Raw genomic sequence first — 17,653 nt, 5'->3', positions numbered from 1 at the left:
ACCTCCACTCTGGCTTGAGCTGCTTCTGCCGTGCATCGTGACCAGGAGAGTGGGCTTTGGGCTATGATACAAGCTGTGACAGGGTCAGCCTAGTTACTGCAATGTAGAGACCGTGCTGTAACCCAAAGTTTTTATTTTTTAATGTTGCCCCCTGCTTCGTTTTGGGCAGAGTGTGGGAATGAACAGCCCTTGTGTTTGTGAACCACTGTAAATCATGACTGCTGTATTATTAAGATTCACTATCATGGAAAAATAAAGCCGCCATATAGATATTTTTATATATTGTGTGTTATGAATCAAGTCTCAGAGAAAAAGTTGCCTTGTTCTTCCCGATCCCCCCTACACCTGAACATTCGGTTTTGGCGAGCATGAATGTGAAGAAGGAGCTTGTCATAAGTTGCAGCTTATCTCCCTAGATATCGGAAAGATTGGGCATGTTAAAATGGGCATGTTAATATGCCCAATCCTTCTTCCTCGAGTTTGTCTGACCATTTGGACACTTTTTTTATTCCTACTCATTAGGAACATCTAAAAAAATACACAAAGGTAAATTCATATGGTGTTGTCCACTTTTGAAGACTTTTTTTATTTAAATTCTTGTATTTTGGGTTAAAAAAATCATTTTTGTAATTGGATTCCATTAAAAAATTTGCACCGCTTGCCTTCTACAGCCTCCGTGCTGCACTGTCTATTGCTGGCTGCAGAATGAGCTAAGTGAGAATCTATCAGTGAGCTTACTTGTTTTTTTCTGACCTCCTCTAAGCTGATTTATGACCATAGACCACATCAAAGTTGAAATTGCAGGGGAATAAAGATCATCTAAAAGCCAAACGGTGCAAAATTTTTAATAATACCAAATTGCAAAAATGATTTTTAGCCCCAAATACATGCATTTAAGAAAAAAAAAAGTGAGTTCAATTAACCTCTTTAATTGTTTTTTCAACAACCGATCAAATTAATGCTTTTATTTTTTCACCTGCTGTAATTTGCTCCGTCTAAGTGGCTGCAGAATGAGTTAAGTGCGAATCCATTAGTGAGCTCATTCTGACAATCTTAGGGTTTTTTTTTTTTCCTTCTGACCTCCTTGAAGTTGATTTATGACCATAGACCACATCAAAGTTGAATGTGCCGGAAATAAAAATCCTCTAAAAAACAAACGGTGCAAAATTTTTAATAAAACCAAATTGCAAAAATTATTTTTAGCCCCAAACACATGCATTTAAGGAAAAAAAAGTGTCAATTTAATTAACCCCTTTAATTATGCTTTTTCAACAACCATGAAAGTCCATGTCATGGCTGCAATATGGATACTGGCGGCGCCATTTTTACATGATAGTGATGCTTATATGACGATCCATATATTGTATGATATGTACGATGCACTTTATGGGACGATACATTGTATATTTTGCTCTTAGCATCGTTTCTGGGCATCGCAAAAGACATACAAAAGTCAGAAAAAGTTTTGTACCTTGTACAGCAATGCAATAAGAATAAAGATTGTCGTATTGTGCGCAGCCTGATTCTTCTACCCCCAATAAAAAGTCAATTAAAACTTTCAGTTTAAGTTAAAATTGTAAAAAAATAACTTTTTTTGCATTGTTATTAATGCTCATCTGCTTGTGTGTTCCTATGATAACACTCCCTGTTATGTGCCCTGACAGATCAGTGCTATCATAGGGACATAGAATTAGATTTACTAATGCAATTTACACTTTTCATTTTTGCTTTTTCGGGTTTTTTTTTCCAAGATTTTTAACTTTTTTATTTCTTTTTTTTTTTTTTTGCTGGAAGAGTTGTAGTTTTAAATGACTACTCATTTTATTAATTAATTCATTCATGAATATTCATTAATATTAATGAATAGTCATTAATATGAATTAATGTACAAAGAAAATGGGAAAAAATCCAAATTGGTGTGAAATGGTAAAAAGAATGCAATTCTGCAATTTTTTGGGTGGTTTTGTTTTTACAGTGTGCCGGTAAAAATGACCCGGTGACACAATTCTACAGTTCGGTATAATTACAGCAATACTAAACTTGTATAACTTTTTTTTTATTATTATTTTAGTGGTTAAAAAATGGTGACCAAAAAATGTTAATTTTGTCATTTCAATTTTTTTTTTCTGTGCGTCGTTTTTCCATACAGGATACTTAATTTTGTATTTTCCCATATTTGGACAGCACCAATTATGTTAATTTTTTCTTTTTAAATTTTTATATATATCTACAGAGATAGATACATATACAAGTGCATCTCACAAAATTAGAATATCATCAAAAAGTTAATTTATTTCAGTTCTTCAATACAAAAAGTGAAACTCCTATATTATATAGAGTCATTACACACAGAGTGATCTATTTCAAGTGTTCATTTCTGTTAATGTTGATGATTATGGCTTACAGCCAATGAAAACACAAAAGTCATTATCTCAGTAAATTAGAATACTTTATAACAACAGCTTGAAAAATGTTTTTAAAATCCGAAATGTATGTTCAGTAAATGCACTCAATCAGTAGTGTAGCTACTGGGGAGCAAAGGGGGCGGTGGCCCCGGGCCCCGCGCTCTGAGGGGGCCCACCCGGAGCTACGCCAGCACGCCGATACAGTTACACCCTGGGCAATGCAAGCAGACTCTATCCCTGCACTGCTCGGCGGCCGCTATGGGGTCCTTGAGCAGGAGGGGGGGGCCCCCGGTGCCAGCATCAGGCCCCCCCGCCCGTCACCGCCGCAAGTTTACTGATGAGAGAGGGAGCGCGACGCTCCCTCTCTCATCAGTCCCTCTCTGTGACGGACGTCTCTGATGTCATCACTTGGCGCCTGGCCCGCTGTGCTGAAGATGTGTGCAGGCCGGGCTCTCGGAGCAGCAAGGGAACCAGGAGGAGAGGTGAGTACTGTGTTTATTTCTTTCTTGCCAGGCGGGCGGCATTATATTACAGCCTCTGCCTATGGGGAGGGGGGAGCATTATACTAAAGACTATGTCTATGGGGAGGGGGGGAACATATTATCCTACAGACTCTGCCTATGGCGGGGGGGAGCATTATACTACAGACTCTGCCTATGGGGAGGGGGGAAGCATTATACTAAAGACTGCCTATGGGGGGCATTATACTAAAGACTCTGCCTATGGGGAGGGGGGAAGCATTATACTAAAGACTCTGCCTATGTGGTAGGGGGGGAAGCATTATACCAAAGACTCTGTCTATGGGGAAGGGGAGCATTATACTAAAGACTCCGCCTGGGGGGGTGCATTTTACTACAGACTCTGCCTATTGGGGGGGGGGGTGCATTATACTATATGAAGGACTATGGGGAGTGCATTATACTATATGTAGGCTATTTATACAGTGTGGGAGATAATGTGGGGTCTTTGCACAGTGTGGGGGCCATCATACAGTGTGGGAGATAATGCGGGGTCTTTGCACAGTGTGGGAACCATCATACAGTGTGGGAGATAATTTGGGATCTTTGTATAGTGTGGGGGCCATCATACGGTGTGGGAGACAATGTGGGGTCTTTGCACAGTATGGGGGCCATCATACAGTGTGGGAGATAATGTGGGGTCTTTGCACAGTGTGGGGCCATCATACAGTGTGGAAGATAATGTGGGGTCTTTGTATACTGTGGGGGCCATCATACAGTGTGGGAGATAATGTGGGGTCTTTGCACAGTGTGGGGACCATCATACAGTGTGGGAGATAATGTGTGCATTATACTACAGACTCTGCCTATGAGGAGGGGAGGGAAGGATTATACTAAAGAATCTGCCTGTGGGGGGGAGCATTATACTAAAGACTCTGCCTATGGGGAGGGGGGAAGCATTATACTACAGACTCTGCCTATGGGGAGGTGGGAAGCATTACACTACAGACTCTGCCTATGGGGAAGGGGAGAAGCATTATACTAAAGAATCTGCCTATGAGGAGGGGGGGGGAAGCATTATACTAAAGACTCTGCCTATGGGGGGGTATTATACTGAAGACTCTGCGTATGGGTTGGGGGGGAAGCATTATACTAAAGACTCCGCCTATGGGGAGAGGGGAAGCATTATACTAAAGACTCTGCCTATGGGGATGAGGGAAGCATTATGCTAAAGACTCTGCCTATGGAGAGGGAGGAAGCAATATACTACAGACTCTGCCTATGGGGAGGTGGGAAGCATTATACTACAGACTCTGCCTATGGGGAAGGGAGGAAGCATTATATCAAAGACTCTGCCTATGGGGAGGGGGGAAGCATTATACTAAAGACTCTGCCTATGGGGGGAGCATTATACTAAAGACTCTGCCTATGGGTTAGGGGGGGAAGCATTATACTAAAGACTCCACCTATGGGGAGGGGGGAAGCATTATACTAAAGACTCCGCCTATGGGGTAGGGGGGAAGCATTATACCAAAGACTCTGCCTATGGGGAGGAGGAGCATTATATTAAAGACTCCACCTAAGGGGGGTGCATTTTACTACAGACTCTGCCTATGGGGGGTGCATTATACTATATGAAGGACTATGGGGAGTGTATTATACTATATTGAGGACTATCTGGTGCATTATACTATATGTAGGCTATTTATACAGTGTGGGAGATAATGTGGGGTCTTTGCACAGTGTGGGAGCCATCATACAGTGTGGGAGATAATGTGGGGTCTTTGTATAGTGTGGGGGCCATCATACAGTGTGGGAGATAATGTGGAGTCTTTGCACAGTGTGGGGACCATCATACAGTGTGGGAGATAATGTGGGGTCTTTGTACAGTGTGGGGACCATCATACAGTGTGGGAGATAATGTGGGGTCTTTACACAGTGTGGTGGCCATCATACAGTGTTGTAGCCATCGGACTGGAGGCTACTAAGGGGTCAGTATAGTGTGTGAGGGGTACTATACAGTGAGGGGGCATTATACTATGTATAGGAGAGCATCATACTGTGTAGAGGGGAGCTGTACATGGGGGGAGACTCAGGACATTATTAAATCTTCAGTGGGCACTTATCGTTATAGGGGAACTCAGGTTATTGTGACTGTCAAAGGGGCACACAGAGGGCATTATTACTTTCTAGGGGGCACAATATGGGCACTGTTTTCTAGGACCCTTACGGCATTACTATATTTTAGAGGGTTGTTTTACCATCTAGAGAGCACACAGCAGGTGCAATAATAGGGACACGTACAGCAACAGAGGCTCAGTACTGGGGTATCAGCAGGATGAGGTGTTTGTGCAGGTTGGGAATAGATGGGGACGGGTCCTGAAATGTAATGAGTCAAATGTGTCTTTGTTGTGATCTCTGCAGACCTGAGACTCTGAGTCCTGGATGGAGGAGTTGTCGTGTCGGTCTGGACCAGATGGAAAAGTCGGGAAAAGTGAACAATTTAGTCAGAAAGAACGTCACATGTAAGGTGCACGCCACTGCTCGAGATGCTCGGCGCTCGCCGACTATTTCCGGGGTTGCTCAGCGGGAGCCCGGGTACCCTCCCTGCATGTTTGGCTCTCTTTACAGAGCCAATGAACATGCAGGGATTGCCTGCCACTCACTGTAATGCCGTAGCCATGTTGGTTGTGATGTAGCACCCCGAGGGTTCGGCCGCTACAGAGGTATTGCATCTCAACCAGATGTGCGATATCTCACTTCCAGGTAAGGATGGAGTGTGGATCAGGACCCTGACACCTGCATGCATTACACCACATTTCCGGGGGGCAGGGCGACCGATATGCTCCAAGTAGAGCACGACAGTCCCTGTCCCTGGCTGGAGTGGGGGGAGGGAACACCGAGGAAGGGGGAACCCTGTAGTGCAGGAGCAGGGAGGAAGCAGTTCCTGGGTGCACCTAGAGGGAGGTATAATAGGTGGGCACCATCTTAGTTCAGTGGTGAGTTCAGACAGACAGAAGAAGAGGGAGCAGGAGGTGGGAGCAGAGGCTCTGCATGGGCTCTGCTCCGCAGGCAGGCCTAAGAGAGAGGCCGGAGCCTGGAGGAAGCAGAAGGAAGGAGAAGGAAGGAAGAGGAGCGAAGGAGGCTCAAGGAACGAAGGGACCCCAGGGGTGCGGACCGGTGAGTGTGCCACCGCACGCCCGAATCTACCTGCGTAGAAGGGTCAGGCCAAAGGGGGAGACCGGTCCCCGAAACTAGTGGAGGCGGGGAACTACCCTCAGCTAGAAACCGGAGGCTGTGACATTTCACGTGGCGCAGCCCCTCGCTACACCCGCTAGGAAGGCACCACATAGGGTCAGGGAGACTGGCGCCAAGTTTACCAAGAGAAGGCCCGAGGCAGCCGGACAGAAGCGAGGCCACTGGCGGGCTATGACAGGCCAGAGAAAGGACACACAAAGGGGGTCCTGTGAAACACTCCGGAGATACCTGGGAGTCGGCAGAGCCCCTCACCTGGTGAGCACAGTGCGACGTGGGCAGCCGTTACCTGCAGAAGTGGTCTGGATAATAAAAACTGTAAGTAAAGACCCTGGACTGCATCACTGACTCTGTGTCGTCACTGCTACTCCTGCACCATCACCCCCATCCTCCGCATACACTGCCCTGAGGCTACACTCCTCCCGTGGGGAGTTGTACTACACTCTGCTGCACTCACAACACCAGCCTCAGCGGTCTGCCCTGCAGCGGCGGTTCATCCTGACCGCACTCCACGGGTGGCGTAGTCGGACATTTATTAATCACAAAAACCACATAAATAGACTGCCGTTTGAGTTGACTACTCTTAGCCATGGGACCGGGTCCCCGACACACGAGGACTACAACCCCCAGCATCCGCAACGGGTCCGGTTCCGGGTATCCCCACACACGCGCAGCCCAGGGGGCGCGTCAGTGGCATTACAGTGATTGGCTGGCCGCATAGCATCATCGGGTCTATATCAGACCTGGCGCCGCCATGCTCGTCACAGTCGACCGGAATCAGTGTAAGGAGAGCTGCTGCTGCGTCAGGGAGAGATTTGCTTGTGTATTAGGTAGTGTAGGGAGAAAAACCGTACATTACACATATCCATTTTAACAAACAGTCCTTCTGAGGACTAATCTATCTGCAGAGATATCAGGCAGGCAGTGTATATAGCAGACTGCAGTGCATATAGAACAAGAGGCTCCATTCCAATTCTGCCTTCTGCTGCTGTTAGATATTTCTATACAAAGGCCCAGGTCTCAGGGGCCAGGAATACTTTTCTTTGGATCTTAATCCTCATTATTTGCTTAAAAATCAATCCAGAGAACACCGTTTTTCTGCGCCATTCGCTTGTTGGCACTGCAGAATACAGGCAGGTCCTTTCCATATTAGAGCGCTAGAAATACAGCTATCTAAAACTGTGTTTTCTCCGTCATACGGATCACATATACGTTGTCAGAAAATACTGCCATTTCTGGCCTCCATTAAAACATTTTTTCAGTGTGTCAGTGAAGCAATTGACACCAGATTGCTGTTCAAACTGCTTACCTACAGGCCAGGTATTTAAAACTCTGTTTTCTCCGTCACACGGATCACATACAAGTTCGCTCCCAAGTCAGTCATTTAGAGTGAGCGTGGAAGATACTGTCCTCCATTTAAAATGGGCAAGGTGCGTGGCAAGGGACGGGGAACTGGACGTGATGGTGAATGCAGAGGCTGAGGACAAGGCAGTGGGCAAGCTGAAATTGTGCCACAACAAACACCCACATCTTCTCGCCTGACCTGTCCCAATTTCTAGGGGACCGCAGCACACCACTATTGAACCCATAGCAGTGTCAAAAGGTTGTTGGTTAGATAGTGAATAATGCTTCCAGTCACTTAGCCACCACCACCACCACACGGTCAAGTCTCAGTAGCGTGAGTCTGGACCGCATATTCCTCACCCTGATCCTCCTTCCTCCCACCATGCCCAGAGACAACTGATCCCACACTTGGACACTCTGAAGAGCTGTTCACTTTTCCATTGATAGATTAGGGCCTCTCGCCCGGTCCACTTGAAGCGGGGCAAGAGGAGATTGCGTGTAGCGATGCCCAAATATTTGAGCAGCCACGGTCACACGAAGGCGACGGTGGGAAAGTGTCACAAGAGGTGGACGATGATGAGGCACAATTGCCAGAAAGTCAGGAGGAGGACCAGGGTGCGGAAGTGGAAGACGAGGTGGTGGATGATATAGTAACTGACCCAACCTGGCAGGAGGACATGCAGAGCGAGGACAGCAGCACACAGGGGAGGGAGGCAGAGCACCCCAACAGGCAGGAAGAAGCAGTGTGGTGGCCGCAGACAGAAGGCAGGCAACCGTTCCCCGTAACACCAACACGAAGGAAGTTGCCAGTACAACTGTTAGGTCTTCCCGAGTCTGGTTGTTTTTTAAAGACTCTGCCGAGAACCCCAAAAGGCCATTTGCACCACCTGCCAGGCCAGCATCAGCAGGGGTGGCAAAACGACCAGCCTGACCACCACCAGCATGATCAGGCACATGGCAGCAAAGCACCCGACTTTGTGAGCCGAACCCCAGGGTCCAGGAACAGTGTCTGCAGGTAGCACCATTACTTCTTCCGCTGTTGTGCATGCAAGCCAATCCCCTGTCCATGGTGCATGCGAAGATGCTTCCTGCCCTGCACCTGTCGTTGCACACTCTCAAGTAGCAGCATCAGGAAGCACGTCCACGTCCTTGTCCCAGCCCAGCATTCAATTGTCCATACCCCAGTCCTTGGAACGCAAGCGCAAATATGCAGCCAACGCTCCATAGGCCACACTACTAAATGCTCACATTTCACGACTGCTTGCGCCCGAAATGTTGCCTTTTAGGCTCGTGGAGACAGAATCATTCCGCAACCTGATGGCGGCGGCCGTTACTCGGTACTCGGTCCCCAGCCACCACTAATTCTCCCGGTGTGCCGTCCCCGCATTACACAAGCACGTGTCCCAAAACATTAACCATGCCCTCAGCAACGCAGTTACCTGGAAAGTCCACCTAACCACGGACACGTGGACAAGTGTAAGTGGGCAGGTACGGTACATGTCGCTGACGGCACACTGGGTTAACATAGTGGAAGCCGGGACCCAGTCGGACCTTGGGACGGAAAACGTCCTCCCGACGCCAAGGATTGCGGGCCCTAGGTCAAAAAGGGTTGCCCCAAGGTCTACAGCTCCTGCACCTCATCCTCCTCAGCCTCCCCCTCCTCTTCAGCCTCCATCTCCGAAATGACCGCATCAGTCACAAGCTGGAAGCACTGCAGCACTGCCTCGGCCAAGCGGCAACAGGCTGTGCTGAAGCTAATATGCTTAGGTGGCAAACAGCACAATGCTGAAGAGTTGTGGACAGCTCTGAAAGAGCAGGCAGATCTGTGGCTCATACCGCTGAACCTACAGCCAGGCATGGTCGTGTGTGACAATGGCCGGAACCTGGTGGCGGCTCTGAGGCGAGGCGAGCTCACACACGTACCATGCCTGGCCCATGTGCTTAACCTCGTGGTTCAGCGGTTTCTCAAATCCTACCCAGAGCTGCCGGATCTGCTTGTTAAAGTACGCCGCCTGTGTGCCCATTTTAGAAAATCAGCTACAGCTTCTGCTGCCCTTGCCGTGTTTCAGCAGCGTTTGCAGCTTCCGGCTCACAGACTGGTGTGTGATGTCCCCACACGTTGAAACTCTACACTGCAGATGTTGGGAAGGATTTGTGAGCAGAAGAGGGCAGTTGTTGAGTACCAGCATCAACAAGGCCGTCGATATTCAGTTCAGACTCCACACATAAGACCTGGATGTCAGACATATGTACCATCCTCCAAAACTTTGAGGACTCCACCAAGATGGTGAGCGGCGATGACACCATAATTAGCGTCACCATCCCGCTTCTCTGTCTTCTGAAACGCTCTCTGCTCACAATCAAAGAGGACGCATTGCAGGCGGAGCACCATGAGATGGAGCAAGGAACCATACAGGGTGATTACACACAAGCCTCATCTCATCCCAACGTGGATTGGGTGACAATTAGTGTTGAGCATTCCGATACTGAAATATCGGGTATCGACCGATATTCGCTGTATCGGAGTTCCGATACTGAGTTCCGATACTTTTACAATATCGAATACCGGAATCGGAAGTTCACATAATGCCTGCGCTCTGCAGTGTCTCTGATGGATGACAAGCTGGATGGCAGCGCTCAGCTGCGATCCAGCCTGTCATCAGAATGCCATCCCAGCGTGGGAGAATTCTCCTGCTCAAGCGCTGACATTACATTATCTCCCTTACATTACAATTAAATGGAATAGCAGGAATTAATATTTTTTAAGACGTTAATGCCACAGCCATGGTGGTTGTGGCATTACAGTGGTTGCCCAAATCGATGGGAACGGTGCTCACAGTGAAACATGAAAAGCCGGCAATTCATCAGCGGCATATACTGGTACCCGACAATTTAGAACAGAAAGAATAGAGCTTCACACATAGATTAGATAGATAGAAACATGACAGTCACATATATAATAAGTACAGTGACAGTGTTGCTTACTGTACTTGTCATTTAGTGTAAAGGATTTATTTAAAAAAATAATAGTGTTTTCATGCACCGTCTCTTTAAAAAAGCCAGCCGGCAATTCAGCATCTGTACCCCACAATTTAGAACATGAAGATAGAGCATCACACGTAGATTAGATAGATAGAAACATGTCAGTCACTTACATAATAAGTACAGTGACAGTGTTGGTTACTGTACTTGTCATTTAGTGTTAAAATAAAGGATTTATTAAAAAAAAAATTGGCGTGAGGTTCCCCGTAATTATAGTCTCTAGCGGAGGTTAAGCAGACGGCTGGGGCAGATGTTTTAAGCCTGGGAAGGGGGTAATACCCACGGAGATTCCCAGGCTACTAATATCAGCCCCCAGCTGAATACCTAGCCTTTACTAGCTATTAAAATGGGGGACCCCCCAAAAAAAATCACGTGGGGTCCCCCCTATTTTAATAGCTAGCAAAGGCTAGGCAGACAGCTGGGGGCTGATATTAATAGCCCAGGAAGGGTGCCATGAATATTGGCCCCCTCCCAGGCTAGAAACACCAGCTGTCAGCCGCCCCAGAAATGGCGCATCCAATTCTGGCACTTAGCCTCGCTCTTCCCACTGCCCTGTAGAGGTGGCAGTGGGGTAATAGGGCTGGGGTTGATGTCAGCTTATAATGCCAGCTGACATCAAGCCCAGGTTAGTAATGGAGAGGAGTCTATAAGACATCCCCATTACTAACCCCATAGTCAAAGTTACAAAAAAACACAAACACCCAGAATAAAGTCCTTTAATTGAAATAAACACACAATTCTTTATTGTTCTAAATTAAACCATACTTACCATCACGCCCATTTCAGCTGAAGCAAACGATCTCCTGCAATAAAAGAAAAATAATAAAGCAACATCATCCTTACCTTTCCATGGTTCCCACGACAGCTTCAGCTCTGCTACATCGAGATGACAGGCTGGACCGCAGCAGAACGCTGCCATCCAGCCTGTCATCCCGCGGACACTGAGAAGCGCAGGCTTGCTTGCGCTCCTCAGTGTCAGGCTGTGACGGCATGTTTCTTATTATATATGTGACTGACATGTTTCTATCTATCTAATCTATGTGTGAAGCTCTATTCTTTCTGTTCTAAATTGTCGGGTACCGGTGTATGCCGCTGCTGAATTGCCGGCTTTTCATGTTTCACTGTGAGCACTGTTCCCATCGATTTGGGCAACCACCTCCCCCAATACATTCTACATTATTGTTAGTTGTTTTCCTTCATGTAGAATTAACCTACAAGGAAAGAAAGGGTTTATTTTCCTTCCGATATTTGTGTCCCATTGACTTGCATTGGTTTCCGGTATCGGAATCGGCGATATCCGATACTTTTTGAGTATCGGCCCGATCCAATCCGATCTGATATTTCCTGATATCGGAAGGTATCGCTCAACACTAGTGACAATGAGGAACAGGAGGAGGAGGAAGGACAGGAGCTAGTTTCATGCACTATAGACGGTACTATCTGCACAGCTGTCATACAGTCTGTTCAGCGTGGATGGCCAGAGGACAGAGAGGAGGAGGAGGAGGAGAGCATGGTCAGTCATCCTCTTGGTGAGGACACGGAAGTCTTGCCTGTTAGTAGTCTGGCACATATGGCTGAGTTTATGTTACGCTGCCTTTCCCATGTCCCTCGCGTTCTCAAAATTTTGGGTGACAGTCATTACTGGTTGGTGACACTTCTAGACCCACGCTACAAGGAGAACTTTATATCTCTTATTCCTGAGGCGGACAGGTCTACAAAAATGGGGCTGTACCAGAAGGCCCTTGTTGCGGAACTATTAAAAAAATTCCCATCTGAAAACGCTGGCGGCAGAAGGCACACTTCGTTGGACAACCAAGGAGTACAGGCGAGAGAGACACAACGTCAATCCAGCAGAGGCAGGGGAACACTGTCAAAGTTCTGGGAGAGTTTTCTCAGACCCTCCTATCGCACAGACCCTGAGGCGCGGGGTACTCTCACAAGGAGTGCAAAGTTTAAAAAGATGGTAAGGGAGTACCTTGCCGACCGTACCAACGTCGTCCGTGATTCCTCTGTGCCTTATAATTATTGGGTATCCAAGCTGGATACGTGGAATGAACTGGCTCTCTATGCCTTGGAGGTCCTGGCCTGCCCTGCCGCTAGCGTTTTATCAGAGCGGGTTTTTAGTGCCGCTGGTGGAATTATAACTGATAAGCGCATCCGCCTGTCAACTGAAAATGCTGACAGGCTGACTTTTATAAAAATGAACAAGCGCTGGATTGGGTCAGACTTCTCAACACCACTGAATGATAGCAGCATAACATAAACTCAAATCCAGTGTCTTTTCTTGGGAGGTATATTGCCATGCACCTTTTCACACCCACACATGGGTATACGCTTCCTGATTTTGGCTATTTGCTTTCGTCCTTCTCCTTCTCCTCATCCTCCACCACAATATCACTAGGGTGACCGTGGTGCGTGATACAACACCCACATAATTTTTTTTATACAGTATGTTCATGAATACCCCACAGGGGTAAATGTTTGTCAGCCTATACACTTGTGCATGGGCATTACAAGTATAGGAGGCCCGCTTCTTTCTAATGAGAACATTTTTTTATGAGGTCCTCCTCCACGTCTCTTCCAAGGGGCATTGAAGTGCCTCCAAATTTTTGGCAGCCCTTGCATTCTCTGCATAGGCCAACACTATGGAAGACTCTCTCCTTTCTAATGGGAATTTGTCGTTACTGTGGCCCTTCTCTATGTGTCTTTAAATTCTTAGTGGGGTTTTTCCTAAAATTGTCAGCCGTTGGACTCACTGCATACCCTATAACTGTATAGCAGACCCTCTCCTTTCTAATGGGAACATGTCGTACTTGTTACTGTGGCCCTGCTCTATGTGTCTTTAAATTTTTAGTGGGGCTTTTCCTAAAATTGTTCAGCCGTTGGACTCACTGCATATCCTATAACTATATAGCAGACCCTCTCCTTTCTAATGGGAACATGTCGCACGTGTTACTGTGGCCCTGCTCTGTGTGTCTTTAAATTCTTAGTGGGGTTTTTCCTAAAATTGGTCAGCCATTGGACTCACTGCATACCCTATAACTGTATAGCAGACCCTCTCCTTTCTAATGGGAACATGTCGCACTTGTTACTGTGGCCCTGCTCTATGTGTCTTTAAATTCTTAATGGGGTTTTTCCTAAAATTGGTCAGCCGTTGGACTCACTGCATACCCTATAACTGTATAGCAGACTCTCTCCTTTCTAATGGGAATTTGTCATTACTGTGGCCCTGCTCTATGTGTCTTTAAATTCTTCGTGGGGTTTTTCCTAAGATTGGTCAGCCGTTGGACTCACTGCATATCCTATAACTATATAGCAGACCCTCTCCTTTCTAATGGGAACATGTCGCACTTGTTACTGTGGCCCTGCTCTGTGTGTCTTTAAATTCTTAGTGGGGTTTTTCCTAAAATTGGTCAGCCGTTGGACTCATTGCATACCCTATAACTGTATAGCAGACTCTCTCCTTTCTAATTGGAATTTGTCATTACTGTGGCCCTGCTCTATGTGTCTTTAAATTCTTAGTGGGTTTTTCCCAAATTTTGGCAGCCCTTGCAGTCACAGCATGGGCATTACCACTACAGGAGACCCGCTCCTTTATAATGGGAATTTTTTTTTTACTGAGACCCTCCTCTATGTCTCTTCAAAGGGGTATTAGGTTGCGTCCAAATTTTTGGCAGCCCTTGCAGTCACTGGATACGCAATAACAGTATAGGAGACCCACTTATTAATAATGGGAACAACAAAGCATAGCCGGCTGATGGCTCTCTAACAATAGGGAGGGCGGACTGCTGGCCTTTTAAGAATAGTAAGGGCCGTCTGATGGCCCTATAAAAATAGGCTTTATGACTTTCAGAGACCCTCCATCATAACTAAAACAGGATGTGTCTGATGATGTGTCACACACTACATAGCCAGATAAGGTTGTAATATGTTAAAATGACATTTCCCGGTGAATGCATTTGTCTTAAAAATTAACGTACAAAAAACAAACAATAGGATCTTTCTTTAGTATAAAAAACAGCGTCACCAATTTAACCTCAATGTAATCACATTGTTCAGCTCCTGCACCTCCTCCTCCATCTCCGAAAAGACCACATCAGTCACAAGCTGAAAGCACTGCAGCACTGCCTTGGCCAAGCGGCAACAGGATGTGCTGAAGATAACATGCTTAATGCTTAATTGACAAACCGCCCAGTGCTGCAGAGTTGTTGAAAGCTGTAACACAGCAGACTGATCTGTGGCTCTCACTGCTAAACATACAGCCAGGCATGGTCGTGTGTGACAATGGGCGGAACCTGGTGACGGAGAAATGACACCCAGAGTAGATACGGTTTCCCTCTATGCCAGTCCTTTCACCGAGCTAAATACAACTCTCAGCAAAAAAAGCTGTGGACTGGCTCCGTACCGTCCCTGGCCACATTCATCGGTCCACGTGTTTGTGGTTAGGCGGTTCTTCCCAGTAAGTGCACTGGGGAGGGCATGGGTAATGTTGTGGGACCCGTGCTTGTGGAAGGCCAAGACGACACCGGGAGAAACAGTGTCGGCTGGGGACCAAGTATGGACACCCGGCCGCCGCCGGCATGAGGTTGTGAAAAGCTTCCGCCTCCATGAGCCTAAAAGGCCATATTTCAAGTGCAAGCAGCTGCCCTGAAATCTGGCAGTTTAGTCTTGTGGCCTGTGGGTGGGTGGCTGGCTGCATACTTGCGCTTGCATTCCAAGTAACAGAAAACTAAGCAGATGGTGGCCTCTATCATCATCATGGCCTCACCTCGGCACTATGAACTCTCCTGAAGGAGAAGCCAGGGCCCACCGAAGGAGTCTCTGGTTCTCTGGTGGGCCCGTCCAACCCAGCTGGGAAGCAGCCCTGGCTCAGAAAAGTGTGTGGGAAGGGTCCCGGACACTCTATGGCTGCTTTTTTAATGTGGATCGGACATGCTTATGCATGTTATTTCTTAAACCACATTGCAGATCAGGCCATTGTTCATCTCTGTATTCATGAAATTAAATGCGCAAAGAAAGATGTTTGTGTGTCAAAGCACCATCGACAAGTGCGAGTTGATGTTGGACGGGCTGCCATTGCTTCTGCAACAAGTAGCATTAGAGGACTTCTTGGGAGAAAAGACACCCAGAGTAGATACGGTTTCCCTCTATGCCAGTCCTTTCACCGAGCTAAATACAACTCTCAGCAAAAAAAGCTGTGGACTGGCTCCATACCGTCCCTGGCCACATTCACTTGACCATGTGTTTGTGGTTAGGCGGTCCTTCCCAGTAGGTGCATTGGGGAGGGCCCGGGGAATGTTGTGGGACCAGTGTTTGTGGAAGGCGGATACGACACCGGGAGAAACAGTGGTGGCTGGGGACCAAGTATGGATACCAGGCCGCCACCGGCATGAGGTTGTGAAAAGATTCCGCCTCCATGAGCCTAAAAGGCCATATTTCAAGTGCAAGCAGCTGCCCAGAAATCTGGCAGTTTAGTGTTGCGGCCTGTGGGTGGGTGGGTGGCTGGCTGCATACTTGCGCTTGCATTTCAAGTAACAGAAAACTAAGCAGATGGTGGCCTCTATCATCATCATGGCCTCACCTCGGCACTATGAACTCTCCTGAAGGAGAAGCCAGGGCCCACCGGAGAAGTCTCCGGTTCTCTGGTGTGCCTGTCCAACCCTGCAGAGAAGCAGCCCTGGCTAAGAAAAGTGTGGGGGAAGGTTCCCGGACACTCTATGGCTGCTTTTTTAATGTAGATCGTACATGCTTATGCATGTTATTTCTTAAATCGCATTGCAGATCAGGCCATTGTCCAACTCTGTATTCATGATATTAAATGTGCAAAGAAAGATGTTTGTGTGTCAAAGCACCACCGACAAGTGCGAGTTGATGTTGGATGGGCTGCCATTGCTTCTGCAACAAGCTGCATTAGAGGACTTCCTGGGAGAAATGACACCAAGGGTAGATACGGTTTCCCTCTATGCCAGTCCTTTCACCGAACTAAATACAACTCTCATCAAAAAAAGCTGTGGACTGGCTCCGTACCGTCCCTGGCCACATTCACCTGTCCAGTTGTTTGTGGTTAGGCGGTCCTTCCCAGTAAGTGCACTGGGGAGGGCACGGGTAATGTTGTGGGACCCGAGCTTGTGGAAGGCGGATACGACACCGGGAGAAACAGTGGCGGCTGGGGACCGAGTATGGACACCCGGCCGACGCCGGCATGAGGTTATGAAAAGCTTCCGCTCCACGAGCCTAAAAGGCCACATTTCAAGTGCAAGCAGCTGTCAAAAAATTGGCAGTATAGTATTGCAGCCTGTGGGTGGGTGGGTGGCTGGCTGCATACTTGCGCTTGCATCAAATGGAATGGGGTAGGGACAACTGAACGCTGCACTGGGACAAAGACATGGACGGTGATTGTTGCAAGTCTGCAATGACAGGTGCATGGCAGGAGGCATCTTCACATGCGCTAAGGATCACTTATGATGGGCACACTTTTAGGCAGTGCCCTGGGAGTCAGAAATGCTTCCAGAGGTCTTCCCCATGCTGTTCCCATGTCTTTTCAGCACGTAATGCATGTGTCTGATGATGTGTCACATACCACATGGCCAGATAAGGTTGTAAAATGTTAAAATGACATTTCCCAGTGAATGCATTTGTCTTTGTTGAAAGCAATGCAAAAGTGCAAAAACGCATCAAAAACGCTACGTGTGAACATAGCCCAAGGTGTGGAGGAGTATTTTTGGTTTTGGTTATTTATTTTGCCTTATATACAAGTCAATACCCTGGAAAGGATGTTCCTTAATATATTTCCCAGGAAAATCCATTTTGGTTTTGTTTTTGTATCTTTTATTGTGAGTCCGTAAAAGTGGCGTAATACTCTGACAACGTTGTTGACAGCAGTGACCTGGGAGTCAGAAATGCTTCCAGAGGTCTTCCCCATGCTGTTCCCATGTCATTTGAGTACTGTTCCCATCGATTTGGGCAATTTTTAGGCCCTCTGCAGACCGCCGGGGGGAGCCGCCTGAAAAATGCTTGAGTTTCCCATAGACTTACATTGGGCTTGTTGCTCGGGTCGAGCACCCGAGTATTCCAATTTGCTCGACCCGAGCAACGAGCACCCGAGCAATTTAGTGCTCGCTCATCACTAGTGCCAAGTCCTGCTGGAGA

The sequence above is a fragment of the Phyllobates terribilis genome, unplaced genomic scaffold, assembly GCF_046119375.1.
Source record: "Phyllobates terribilis strain yellow unplaced genomic scaffold, ASM4611937v1 Scaffold_12__6_contigs__length_324123572, whole genome shotgun sequence".
Classification (NCBI taxonomy): domain Eukaryota; kingdom Metazoa; phylum Chordata; class Amphibia; order Anura; family Dendrobatidae; genus Phyllobates; species Phyllobates terribilis.
The sequence above is the reverse complement of the archived record's forward strand: the minus strand, read 5'-3'. Positions refer to the sequence as shown.